At 40.5% G+C, this 13,457-nt stretch overlaps 1 protein-coding gene across 3 annotated transcripts in view; it reads left to right on the forward strand.

Annotated features, from left to right (window-relative positions):
- marchf8 (membrane-associated ring finger (C3HC4) 8) overlaps positions 1-13,457 on the forward strand; it is a 136,011-nt gene that overhangs the window by 67,993 nt on the left and 54,561 nt on the right. The window lies entirely within an intron of this gene.

Below are 13,457 nucleotides of genomic sequence, written 5' to 3' on the forward strand. Positions count from 1 at the left end.
GAGATGAGTTGAGGGGGGTTGATTCAGCACCAGGTCAGCAGAGGGCAGTGCAGTAAACGGTGTATCTGATGGTGAAGTGGCTCTAACTTCCCCCTGTAAGGCAAACTTATTTAACCTGAAGCTTTTGCCTGATGCATCACTCAGAACTGTGTCATCTTTTTCCACATATGCATAAGTCTCTCCTGAAATTCAGTATCATGGCGGATTTCCTCCTAAATATGTCATTTCCTCCTCAACTTTCTGTGCTTCATTTAAACTTTTCTTTTTTTTTTAATAATCGCAGCACTTAAATCCAAAATATCTCAAATCCCTGGTTTTCTCTCCTCTGATTGAAATGTTGAGCTTTGGATTTGGGCGTTTTTAGGCATTCAAAATGCAAATGTACCTTTCACTGAAATGCATGCATGAGGCATGTGAGACCAACAGCCTTTAAATGCAAATTGCTGGGGTTGCTCTGGCCCGTTTTTATCTGGAAGCCAAATGAGACTGGACATTAAAACGGCAATCAGAGCAGGTGGGTGGGGGGACAGATTCATTGCTCCATCCTTCATCCGTGGATGTGGGAGAGGAAGAAAGTGTGCAAGTCCAAGGTTAGTGGCCTCAGGTAGCTTTGGTGCAGAGGAGTGAGCAGAGCTGCATCCCAATGCTGAAATCAAAGTATTTAACGCTACAAACGAGCTGGGTTGCAGAGAAATGAAACTGTCTGAGGAGAATGTGGAGTAGTTTGTTCATTGGCAAAACAAAACTCCTGTGAAGCTGCTGTTGTCTGATGTTGGAGCTTAGAGGAATTATTTATAATACTCTGTTGTTTACTTTGGTGTGTGTGTAGAGATGCTCCCAGGCTTCTGTTCAGCTGGATCCATAGACTTCATATAAGACAGGGATTCAGCCTTTAGCGTAAAAAGTGAAGCCAGAGTGTGTAAAAATATAAACATGGACATAATGTGTAACAACAGATTTTACAACAGTATATTAAATTAAAATGCATTCATTTGCATTTTTCATTCCATGATCAAACACATCCCGTGCACCAACCTGAGCCCCAACTGTCCAAACCTTAAACACAAAATCTCTGACACTGATGTGACTCAAGTATAATCAAACAGCACAGGATGTGCAGGAAGCTGTGATGCTCATCCTACTAACCATCAGAGCTGTTGAGCAACACCCCTCTTGCGCCTGTCAGTTCAGTTGTGGTGTGTTTTACAGGATGCAGGTTGTATCAACACTCATGATGTCTATCTCATTTTCTGCTTCTTGTTTACTGTTGTGCTTCCCTCTTTAATCAATCTGCTTCCTGACTGGCTACTATTTGTTTCATAATCCACAGTAGGTGCTTGGCTATCCTCAGGGTTCCCCGACTTAACAGGATATCTGACAGTGTATACTGAGCCCGTTAATGTTTGCAATTTCACATCCGCACATCGTGGAAGTGAAATTACTTAACACCACAAGATAATCTGACAAGATGATCTATCAAATGCAGGGACTGCCAGAAACTGGGCTGTTATCTTCTTGAGTTAACTCCAATTAAACTCTTTAACATAAACACATTTTTCAGCATTTGTAGTAAGTGATTTAAGAGTAACAGTAAAAGTGATTAATTTATGGATCACCTGTTCAATCTCAGGCACTGATTCTCAGAGATGGACGTGGACACTGCATGTGGTGCACTTTATATCTCAGCTCATGTAATCCACTGCTGCTTCCTGTGGAGTTGTGGTGCAGTGCTTCTGGGGCGCATTTTTCCTGCACCCCTGTAAGCCTCTAGGTCAAGAGTAGGCAACCAAGGGCACAGGAAGCTATTAATGTTGGCACGCAGAGAATAATTACAAAGACGCACAGGAAAAAGTAAATAAATAAATGAATAAATAAATAAATAATGTGTGTCATATTCTATTAAACACTTCACAAGAAATCAAGTGCACTATAAATGTTCTTATGAAAAAGTTAAACAAACTACGTTAGATAAACTTAAATCATGAAGTTACAAGTGCGCAAATGTAAAATAAGATTAAGCGGTTTTATCAAGGCAAACACACCAAGTTTTTGTCATTCTTTTCAAAACAGTTTGATACCCAATTAGGTACTTTAATAGGTACCGACTGAATTGTGTCAAAAGTATCGGGTACTGATTCACGTAAAAATCAAAAGGTACCATGTTTAGGTACCTAAAGTCTGTTGTGTTGCCAATTGCTTTCAAAATTGAAAAAGCTGGTTACGCCTAAGTTATCCCTAAGTTGTGATGAAGATATAGTACCTTTCCTTTATCTACCCTGCAAAAATGGTCGCCTTTGATTGCAAAATGACAAAATGACTACACCAAAAATATGGAACACAAGCTGCCAAAGCAGAAGCTTCAAAACGCAGTGAGGTTCACTTATTTAATGGCTGGAATAGAAGTAGTTCAACTTCCTGCTATTCTAATGTTGCCTTTCCTCTAAGCCTTTAATCACGCTCTAATAGTATTTCACTGAGGTTGTTCAGACCTGTTGGCTGAGTGTGAAGGCTTGGATTGAAGGTTTACATGCAGCAGAGGCAGCTTTGTAACCTCGGGCGTGTGTGTCTGCCAGGAGTCTCCTGCTGAGGGTTTGTTTGCTGCAGGGAAGCTGCTTACAGCCCTGAAATCCTGATCTGATCTTTGGAAGCAAAAGTGTGACTGTTGTTAAAGATTTGAAGACGGGAATATTGTCATATTCAGAGTGTTTGCATGCTTTAAAAATACCTTTATGTCTTTGTGGAAACGCAGCATTCTCCACCTGTCTGCGGTCTGTAATGGGGCGCCATCTGTTTAACAGCAGGTGATGACTGATGATGTCATACCCCGTGGAAGGGCCAAAGGGAGTGGGGTGGGCAGTGAGGAGGGGGATGCATCAGCGCTTCCTGCTTTTTTTAATAGATCAAGGTTACTCCTGCTGGGATGCACATTTGATTGATTTAAAGAGTTTTTGATGTTGTGGCTGGATCAATCATGTTCACACAACCTTCAAAAAGAAACGGCTTTAAAAGTCTGTGAAAACAGGGCCTTAAATCTGTTTATGCTTCCGTTTCAAAGGAGACAGACAGGATAAAATCTTAATCACCCTCGACAGTCTGCCGATGTTTTCAGCTGGGTTCAGCTTTTGCATTGATTCCAAGTCAAAGAATTGCATGCACACAGCGGCTGTAATTACCTTTCCCCTTGCAATGTGAAGATATGTGTGGTCACTCTGCTTTAAATAAAAATACCCCTGCTCTGTTTTAGCCAGCATTGTTCATCTAAGCTGTGGTCGGACTAATTGTCTGATGCCAGAGACAATAGGTCGTCCGGGTCGTGAGTTAAAAAGCACCGGGAGCTCTGGCACTGTGGCTCTGTCTGCATTGTAATGACTCCTCTCGCCAACTCTCACACACACATACTGTGGATGTTTAATTAAGAGAGTGAGATTCCCCTCATACTCAGTGGCTCTTAGATCTACTCAGCTCAAACTCTTACACAGGATCCACGTCTGTCTCCAGCCTCTGCCGTTGCCTTTTGCTCCGATTAGACCCGGACGCGCTGCTGAAACACTTATCTCATTTGGAAGGTTATCACCAGCCTCAGGTGCTGATGCAGATACAGATAGACTCAGTACTTTACTGCTGCAGGGCCTTTTTTCTGCCTCTCTTAGTAGCTGAAACCGCTGGCAGGAACAAACAAGAAGCTGTGGGGCTGTCTGGCTTTTTATGCAAGAGCATGTGGGAGGATGTGAGTGGACAATAAGGACTAACATGAGCCAGCACCTCCACCCTCCGTCTTTAAAACCCTCTGTGTCCGTGCTGTCTTAACCTCTATTTTCATTATTTCAAAAGGTCAGGCTCAGCAGGCAAGAGGACGTTTGATCCTGGAGGAGCAGGATCAGTCTGGGTCAGAGAAGGAAAAGGTTCTTACCTCATTTAAATCAGAATATTAACATAGACCTGACAACATTTGAATGGTCAAACAGTTTTTCCAAACTATGTGTTGTTTAAATAAGAGCTGTGTGTGTGTGTGGTAGACTTTTGTTCCCCTGTCAGCCATTCTTGAAACCTTTTAGCTGTGTCTCTAGCTTACATCCTCATGGAGCAACAGCCCGCTTTTGTACGTTGTATTCATTATAAAGAGTCTGAGTAGCAGACTATTAGGACTAAAAGTCCATTATCAGCCCACTTTTTGCTATCCGTACAGTTTGCTAACGTACAATACTCCTCACACTACACCTCTGTGCCCAAATCCAGACTCATGTCCACAGACACAACATCTCTATAAGCATAACTACATCTGCAGAAAGTGTGCTTCCTGATGGTTCCCTTGTTTCTCATAATGCTGCCTGACCCTGAGCTAGATCTCCAGAGCAGCTGCTTTACACACAGACAAGCCCTTGGGGTGTGCAGGTTCTAGCCTTGAATCTTTGTTTGAGAGAAAATGTGAAACTTTATATGATGGGAATTATTCAAGAAGACGATAACTTAAGCATTTTACAGACATTAATAAAAATCATCAGCAGTGCCTGTCTTGCACAAACTCATCCACTGCTTTGAAATGTTTATAGAGATTTAACCTTCAAAAGATTTCAGCTTTACCTCCGGAGGTTCCACTCAACTTTTTAGCCAAAAAAAAGCAGAATTCACTGTTTAGAAACTAGAAAAGCACTCAGAGAGCGCAGACCTCCGCCAAGCATATTGTGATTGTCACGCAACACTTTAGTCCTACTTCAATGTTATACTCCCTTTCAGCAGACTGTCTGCTACAATTTGGTGTAAGTTGCAGGTTTGTATGATAATTTGTTTCCTGACATTGTTGAAAATGATGATGACCCAGTGCATAATTCATTTTCCAGATCTTAGTATCCAGAATATTGCCAGGATCTGGATCGTACTTTTACATCTGTCAGAAATTATGGTGACCTTGTCTTGTTTTGTTTTGCAAAGCAATCTGACCATTTATTGTGGAGTTATATACACATATGGCGAAAACGGCCCTATCTCACAAGAATCCTTAAAAAATATCCTGGATTCAGACCGTGATCCGGATCACCTCCAAAATTAGATCACTTCTTCCTTATCCCATTTTGAACATTTCCTGAAAATTTCATCAAGATCTGTTTGTTATTTTTTTAAAGGTGATTCTCTCCCAAAAACATAACCTCCTTGAAAGGAGGTAATAAGGTTAATGTAGAAGTGAATGTAAGGATTGCTCCAAAAACCTAGGAAGCCCCATTGATATCACAGCAAAACACAATAAAGAGAACATGTTTAAAAGCTGATCAATCATTTATTTGTTTGTGAAGCTTTTACATTCCATCCACTCAATTACGTCACAGCTAAGAGTTATTTTATTACATAATTAGGAGCGTGACTGACAGTTGTGTGTGCTGTAGCTGCTTACCTCGGCTTTACAGCTCGAGTACAACCAAAGGTTAGGTTGAGTCAGCATTCCCAACACGACGACTGCCATGTCCAGAAAGCCTCTTCAGGACCAGTGGGCGGCGTCACTGAGATGTTGCTCATGTTAATTCAGTCTATGTGCCAAACCAACAACAAAGTCCTCCAGTACAAAACCATGAGCTCTGTGATTGTGAAGTAAAATGTTAAAAAACACTTTCAGTGAAGTCTTAAATTTCACCAACTCTCTGAACTCATCGACTTGTGCTTTCTTTTCAAACGTGGGAGAATGCTTCAAGGCTGAATGCTGACTGGATGGTTAGGCTTTGGCAGACTTCAGTTATGTTTTTTTATGTTGTGACTTGTGCTGTTTGCCCTGCAGACACTTTGTGTGGTGCATTTCTTTTTTTGGTGACAGCTCATTTTTCTGTTCCCCCTCCTGTTTAATTAACAAAGGTGTTGATTAAATGAATCATAGAGTTCCCTCATTATAAGACGTTTTCCATGTGCAATATGAAATTGACACTAAGAAACAAAGAGGTTTTCATGTCTGTTTCACTTGACTAAATACCTCTGAATCTGGAGCTTTTTCTGCCCAGATAGTTTAAAGTTTGACTGATAGATGATGAAATCCACACTGGATATTGTCCAGCCACTGATCTGTAAAATGCTCTTTTCAGAGCATGTCTGATCTCAGGAATGGGTTCACTTTGATCCTATCAGAAAATGGACTTACGATATTTTTCTGATAAACCTGAAGGCTGCACACGGCTTTCCTGACGCCAGCTCAGTATTTTTATGCTTCAATGAAAGAGCAATGATGTATCATGATATTGCATACTTGGATATATTTTAGTCAAGTGTGGTATGTCAAATGTTGAATACACATTAAATTCAAAGGTAATTCTGCTCAGTTTTTGTGCTGTTTTAAAGCGTATCAATAAATCTCCATTTATGCCCCTGTTAGCAAAAAGAAAAAAAATCAAAGGATTCTCAGTCTTGGCACATTTTTCTCTTTCATTCATATTTTAAACATATCCTGTGTTTGCATCATCCAATCTCAATCGAACCTTCATTTATAAAGCCCCATACAAAAGATGTAACACAAAGTGCTTCACCATACTATTTAAGTGTGAACTTTACTTAAATATTAACAACAAATCCACGCACCCTTCAGCCCAGCCACCCCTGCCAAACACCAACCTCTACCAGGTGCTGATGTGACTGGCCCCTGCAGCCACAGGTGACCACTGCTCCCATTGCAGGGGGCTCCCCAGAGGAATAGAACAGAATAGAATAGAATAGAATAGAATAGAATAGAAAATACTTAATTTATCTCCAAGGGGAAATTCAGGAGTCACAGCCGCAATCAAGAAAAACAAAAGTAAGAAAGTGTTCAGAAAGTCCAAAAAGGTCTATAAGACAATAGATGATGACAGCTTGTCCATCATTCTCCAGTCAGCCAGCCTCCACCTCCTCTCTCCATCGTCTCCTGTATCCTGTCTGCTCACAGCAGGTGAAGTTCTTCCAATGTGGCGCTGGTGTCCAGCGTTAACGCCGTTAGCCATGTCTGTGAATAGCATGATGCTACTCTGCCTTCTGGCAAACCCTCTGTGACTGGGTTAGCACAGCTAGCTCGTCCATCTTACTGGAGATAGATCTTACGTTCCCAATAACGATGGATGGAAGGACAGGTTGATGTCGTCACTTCTTAGCTCACACCTGAGAACCAGCACGTCGTCCTCACCTCCTTCTCCTCACCTTGTGGGGAAACATCAGGCTTTCACATGTAAACAATGTGGCCATGGTTACATGTAGGATCTCCAGCTAACACAGGAAAAGAGTAGTAAAAATATCACTGAAGATGAACCGTACAAAGTAATGACCCACTCCAAATGCAAAGATGATGAAAAAAAGATGAAAAAAATTATAAGAAACAGACAAGGAAAAGACAGGGCGACACCTAGCAGTGTCACTCCTGAATCAAAAATGGATTCAAAAAGCAAAATTATGACCTCTGAAGGGGCATCGGTCAATCTGGAGGAAGCTGGTGACTATCTTGAGTTTCATCCAACAGCATCAAAATGTTTTTCAAGCACGCCTCTAAGACCCAGGCCTCCATTCATAGAGTGAAAATGCTAATTTTATTCTGGATGCCTCTATGTACCTGAATACTACTACTTTCCTCTGTGTGTTTTACAGAGATATTCAACCTTTTTCACATTTTGATGATGTAATCCTTAAATTCCTGTTGAGTTTAATTTATTTTAGAAATGACTCTGGATACTTAGGAGAGTGTTTTATTCTGGGGTACTCTGGCTAAAATTTTGTCAGCTCTGTGAACCTCTTGAATGAGCCACTTCAGTAAGTATTATCTTCAGCTCATTTCATGCTCTGGGTCTAATTTTACAATAACTGCTGCTCTGATTAGATACTGTGACCTTGTCCATCATCGTATTTCTTCTAAGTACAGTGTGTCCTGCTCTCTGCCATCACTGTGAGTCACCCATTAATGATACAGTGTGTGTTCTGCTCCGTACTTCATGTCACAGCGAACATGAGAAGAGACTGTGAGGACTCAGCATCAGGACTGACGTTAGCAGATTACGCTCTCACAGAAGAACACTGCGTTCATGTTTTCACAGAGCAGACAGAGCGCTTCGAAATGATTCAATAAAACATATCTGACTTGTAAATGTCACTGAAAATGTGTTTGAGACCAAACCAACTGGACATATTCAATTCTGCAGTGCAAATGAATGCAATCACACAGAGGAAATATTGGCTCAGGCAACCTCCTCCTCACCATTGGTGTGATGGGCAGTAGTCCTTTGCTGGAATCAATTTTCCAATTTGAGCAAAATTTAAATTTCCATGGAAATGTGTCTATTTTTACAAAGTCATGTGTTACATGCTTGCAAACCTGGTTATTGGCCTAGTTTGAGGTCTGTGCTCTTCTACTGTCCTCCTAGTTTGGTGGATGAGTTTTTGGGAAACACACATCCATCTGCTGTTCCAGTTTCAGCCAAGTCGGTTTTATTTTTCAGTCTCAAATCTCACTCACCAGGCTCCACAATCCCACATCCACGTTCCCTTTGAGTCAGATAAGAAGAAACCCTCAATTCCTTTAACAGAAAAAAGCAGAAACCTTAGCAACAGAAAGATTTCCTCTCTCTGGACTGGCAGAGATTTAATACATGCTGTAGATACACAAGGATAAAGCAGCTAATGTGAATACAGAATGTGAAAAAGAGGCTCAGACTCAGGTAATTTTCTGCTCTGACCCTCGGTACACGTTTTTCATATTTGCCTCATGAATAAAACATGAAACATTTTTATCGTAACCTTTACATTTTTTCCCAGTTCTACACAAACCTGAGGGTTGATTTTTCTACATGATTGCACATCCTCGATTGCACCTTTTAGAAACACTTCTGTCTTTTGGCACTCTAGGATAAGCTTTACTAGCAGGACTTAATGATGAATCCATGAGTCCTGCAGCATTTAATGAACTTAGTTCAACTCGATTTGTTTTTTTGTAGCTTACAGCAGTAGTTATAGATTTTTCTAGTATAATTGTAAATGTTCTGTTTGGCTCTGCAGTAAAATATGTGCATCTTAACTTAAAGCTTGCATGTGCATTACACTGCAACAGGTGTGAATCTGAAGCAAATACAGTGGGGGAAATAAGTATTGAACACGTCAACTATTTTCTCATCACATTTATTTCCAAAGATGCAATTCAAACAAAATTTCTACCAGACTTTGGTATTAACTCAAATAATCCACACATGAAAAGAAATCACAACATTCAGGTCCATAAATAATGATTATGTGGAATTAAATGTGATAACACAGGAAAAAAGTATTAATCAAGCTAACTGAGACTCATCCTATACTTAGTGGAGAAGCCTTTTTTTGCAATGACAGCTTCCAGAAGCTTCTTGTATGTTTTAACTAATCGCCCACACTGCTCAGGTGTGATTTTGGCCCATTCCTCTGCACAGATTGTCTTGGATATAAGTCAGGTGATTGACTAGGCCATTCTAACAGATTGATTTTCTTTTTTCGAAACCATTTGAGAGTCAACTTTGCTGTCTGCTTTGGATCGTTGTCCTGCTGGAAGGTCCAGCCACGTCTCATCTTCATCATCCTGGTGGATGGCAGCAGATTCATATCAAGAATTTCCCCATACATGGCTCCATTCATTGCTCTGTCAATTATATGAAGTTTGCCAACAGCATGAGATGAGAAACAACCCCATGCCTTGATGCTTCCACCTCCAAACTTCACTGTTACTTCCCTTCATCTGACCAGACAACCTTCTCCCAGTATTCTACAGGCTTGTCAAGATGCTGTTTAGCAAACTTTAAACCAGCTTCAACATGCCTTTTCTTGAGGAATGGAGTCTTGCGGGCTGAGCGTCCATAGAGGCCATGGCGATGGAGTACATTGCCTATTGTTTTCTCTGTAACAATTGTACCTGCTGCTTCCAAGTCTTTCTGGAGCACTTTCATGGTGGTCCTTGGCTCGTTGAGTACTCTTCTGACTATCTTTCTGACTCCCTGGTCAGAAATCTTGCAAGGAGCTCCTGTGCGTGGCCTGTTGATGGTAAGGTGGTGCTGGAATATTCAGGTGCTTTGATAAAAGTCTGACAGATTTCAGGTGGTATGGTGCATTTCCTTGCCAAAGTATACAGCCTTTCCATGGTGTGTTCAATACTTGTTTCCTGTGTTATCGTCTTAAATGTCATGATTTCTTTTCATGTGTGGATTATTTAAGCTAATACCAATGTCTTGTAGAAATTTTATTTGAATTGCATCTATAGAAATAAATGTAATGAGTAAAAAGTTGACGTATTCAACACTTATTTTCCCCACTGTATACTAGAGTGCTCCACAGTCCTGATTCCAGCCTTGTAGCAAGGTCAGAAATGGCTCTTGAATGTGTGACTTTTACAGAAAGAGGTCAGCTTGAGGTGTGTTTCCCTGTCACACCCGAGCAGCCGGCTGACACTCACGTTTGTTCACAGCAGGAGCACCTTTCCAGAAATCTCCATTGGCTTTCTCAGGTCGAGATCGATGTGCCCCGGTGGGTGTCAAAATTGAAAAGATGGTGAGATAAAGGGGGATCGGGTGGACAGCAGGCAGAGGGATGAACTGCAAATCAATAAAGCTGCTACAGTTGACCTCCCGATAGTTTAGAACAGAAAGTGATGGCTTCATGGGCTGTCGTGCCTCTGCAGTGACAGCCCACTTAACCGCCGTTCGTGCGTGCATGAGTGTTTTGGTGAGCAGATTATGTACTATGAACGCACAAAGCTCACAAGCCCTCCTCCGCTGCATTACACACAGATATGTAAATGAAAGGCAAGGCAGCGGATCAAAGCATTGCATTCGGTTACAGCAGATAAGAAGCAAAGATCCCTGTGCACTTTCTCAACATTTTACAGAATATTAAACCAGGAAGAGACTTTGAATCATTTCTGAAGAGTGCGTTTTCATGCTCTTCATTACTGCTTTGCTTCCCTTGTCTCTTTCTCTTAATTTGAGGTGGATTTGATTGAAAAGTGCCGCAGGTAGATGAGCTTTAAAGTTGTAGTTATCAGTATGCATGACTGTATTTGAATACGAACCCAAAAAGGTTATTAGAGCTCAATTTCATGCCTGGTGAGACATCTGACATGATTCTTTCTCAGCTGAGAGCACAACTCTCTTTTTTGTAGCGCTCTTTTTGTCACTTCACATTTTGCCTTAAATTTCTGTCTTTAACGGCTCCATCCGACCCTACAATCCTCCATCTTTTCTTGTCTCAGGTCTCTGACTTTGAATTGCCCGGCTCTCGTTCCCTTACCTCCGTCAGGCTTTTATACATCTTTTATTATAGTGTTTGAGTGATTCTTTTTTTTGGTCAGGGGCTATAATCAGTTCAACCTCTGTTCTCTATAACCCTCCACTCCTCTCAGATTTATACCAGAAATCCCTGCAGTGTTTCTGTCAAACTGCACCGTGAGATCACAGCCTCATTATGTTTTGCAAAGGTGAAGCCGCACTCCCACCTGAAAGCTCTGCTTTCTCCAGCTTCAGATATATCCTCTCCTCACCTTGGCTCTGCAATCTTTTCTGTGACCTGCTTTCATCCCAAGAGGTTTGATGGCTGAATTATATCTCTTTCTCTTCAAACGTGCAAAGATTAGTGTCGCTAAAGAGACAGGATTAGAGGCATTGTGTTGGCATGCTGTAAATTAGATGCACTATCTCTACCTGATACCATGACGGTCTGAAAGGATTCAGGAGCTTCTTCCTGTGTGAAATCAGCAGCTCATTCGCTCTCTTGTTTCCTGCTGTTGCCTCATCGCCAAACTGTGTCTTTTGTCCCATTTTCTACCTCTCACTCACACTGTGCTGTGGTGTCTCCCTGCTGTAATTTCTCATTCTGTGTTGAGGAACATTTTAAATATGGCATGATCTCAATGTGTGCCACATTCTGGTCTGATTTTACCTGCAACGTCAATGCAGCATATCGTACCATATCATGTTGTATCATATTGCATCGTAACGTACACTTTAATATTAGTTTTAATTGTATGTACTGACTATCCAAGTGTGTACCGTTTAAAGAGACTGTTGCTTTAAAGTATGAAATCTCCTTCCAGTGTTAAGAGGCCAAAGTCCACGAGCTGGGCCTGTGGATCTGCACTAAGACTGTATTTAGAGGTGAAAGCCGCCTTAGCCGCCATGTTGCTCAATGAAAGGGAAGATTAGGACTCCTTATCCACTAAAGAAGACCTGAACAACCCCCCAGTGTCAAGACAGCGTCTGGCTGTCAAACTCTTTACATCATCATCAAAACGTTCCCATCATCATCGTAATTCTAAATAATCACAACCTGATTTTGTAAATTCATCCCCATCAATCTGGGGAAAACACTCTTATATTGCGTTTTCAGCATGCGCTGCTTCTTTCCTCTAATGTGTTTGCAGAAATTCAGTAATCAACAAAAACATTACAATCTAGACCCCAGTTGTTCACAAGGTTTTCTACGTAGAATACACATTATCACTCTTTATATATTTTCGAGGGATGCAGTCATGACATTTCTGTCAAAAATATGCATAAATTTTTCATTTTTCTATGGTTTATTGCGTTTTTGAGCAATTTATCTAGTTAGACTGTTCATAAGTCTATACATTTTTCAAAGTTATTTTTTGGTCTTTTATGCCTTCAATTAGATAGTAGAGAGGACAGTGGATAGAGTAGGGCACAGGGAAAGAGAAGGGAGTGACATGCAGGAAAGACCACAGGTTGGATTTGAACCTGAGCCACCTGTGCAAGGGCTAACCTCATGGAGCAGGACCTAAACCACAAGGCCATCTGCACTCCCATAAGCCTCTACATTTTATCAAAGTCTGGGATATAAGAGTGGTATTTTTGTTTTGCAAAAGTTTTATGCAAAACATAGACTCAGCAGCATGTAATTATGTAAAGTTGTGCTCTGGCAGACTTTGTATGGGAGGTCATGAAGAGTTAAGCCTAATGGTATGGGACGAATGGATAGAGTACAATTTTGCATACCAATGAGGCGTTGTAAAACCATGTTTCTTTTTACAAAGAGAGAATAGTTATCCAAATTTGGATTTGGATTGGCATGATGGGCATCATGGAGAAAAAAACACAACATTGCATTGGACCAAACAATATAAAAGTGAGAATATATCTATAAAAAAAATTATATGCATATATATTTGTCATACAAAAAATAAAAAATAAATTAAAAAAAAGAAAAAAATTCTAGACTCAAATACAAAAATCAAAGAAAGAAAAAAAAAAAAAAAAAAGCTAAATAAATAAATAAATCATCAAACCACAGGTTTTTTGTGTGTGTGTGTTACCCTCCATGTTGGATCTGCAGCCATTTAATATTTAGCATGATTTACAGAGGAATGCTTTGCAGTTTTGACCATTAGTTTTATACATCTTTGTTTTAAGATTAGCATCAAAGGAATTCAGTAAAAAAATAAAATAAACAATTTCAAGCACTAACATTAAATTTATACTTCACAGAAAATAGATTAT

Source organism: Halichoeres trimaculatus, unplaced genomic scaffold, assembly GCF_033239565.1.
Source record: "Halichoeres trimaculatus isolate MK-OKI-2021-1 unplaced genomic scaffold, fHalTri1.1 fHalTri1_scaffold_8, whole genome shotgun sequence".
Classification (NCBI taxonomy): domain Eukaryota; kingdom Metazoa; phylum Chordata; class Actinopteri; order Labriformes; family Labridae; genus Halichoeres; species Halichoeres trimaculatus.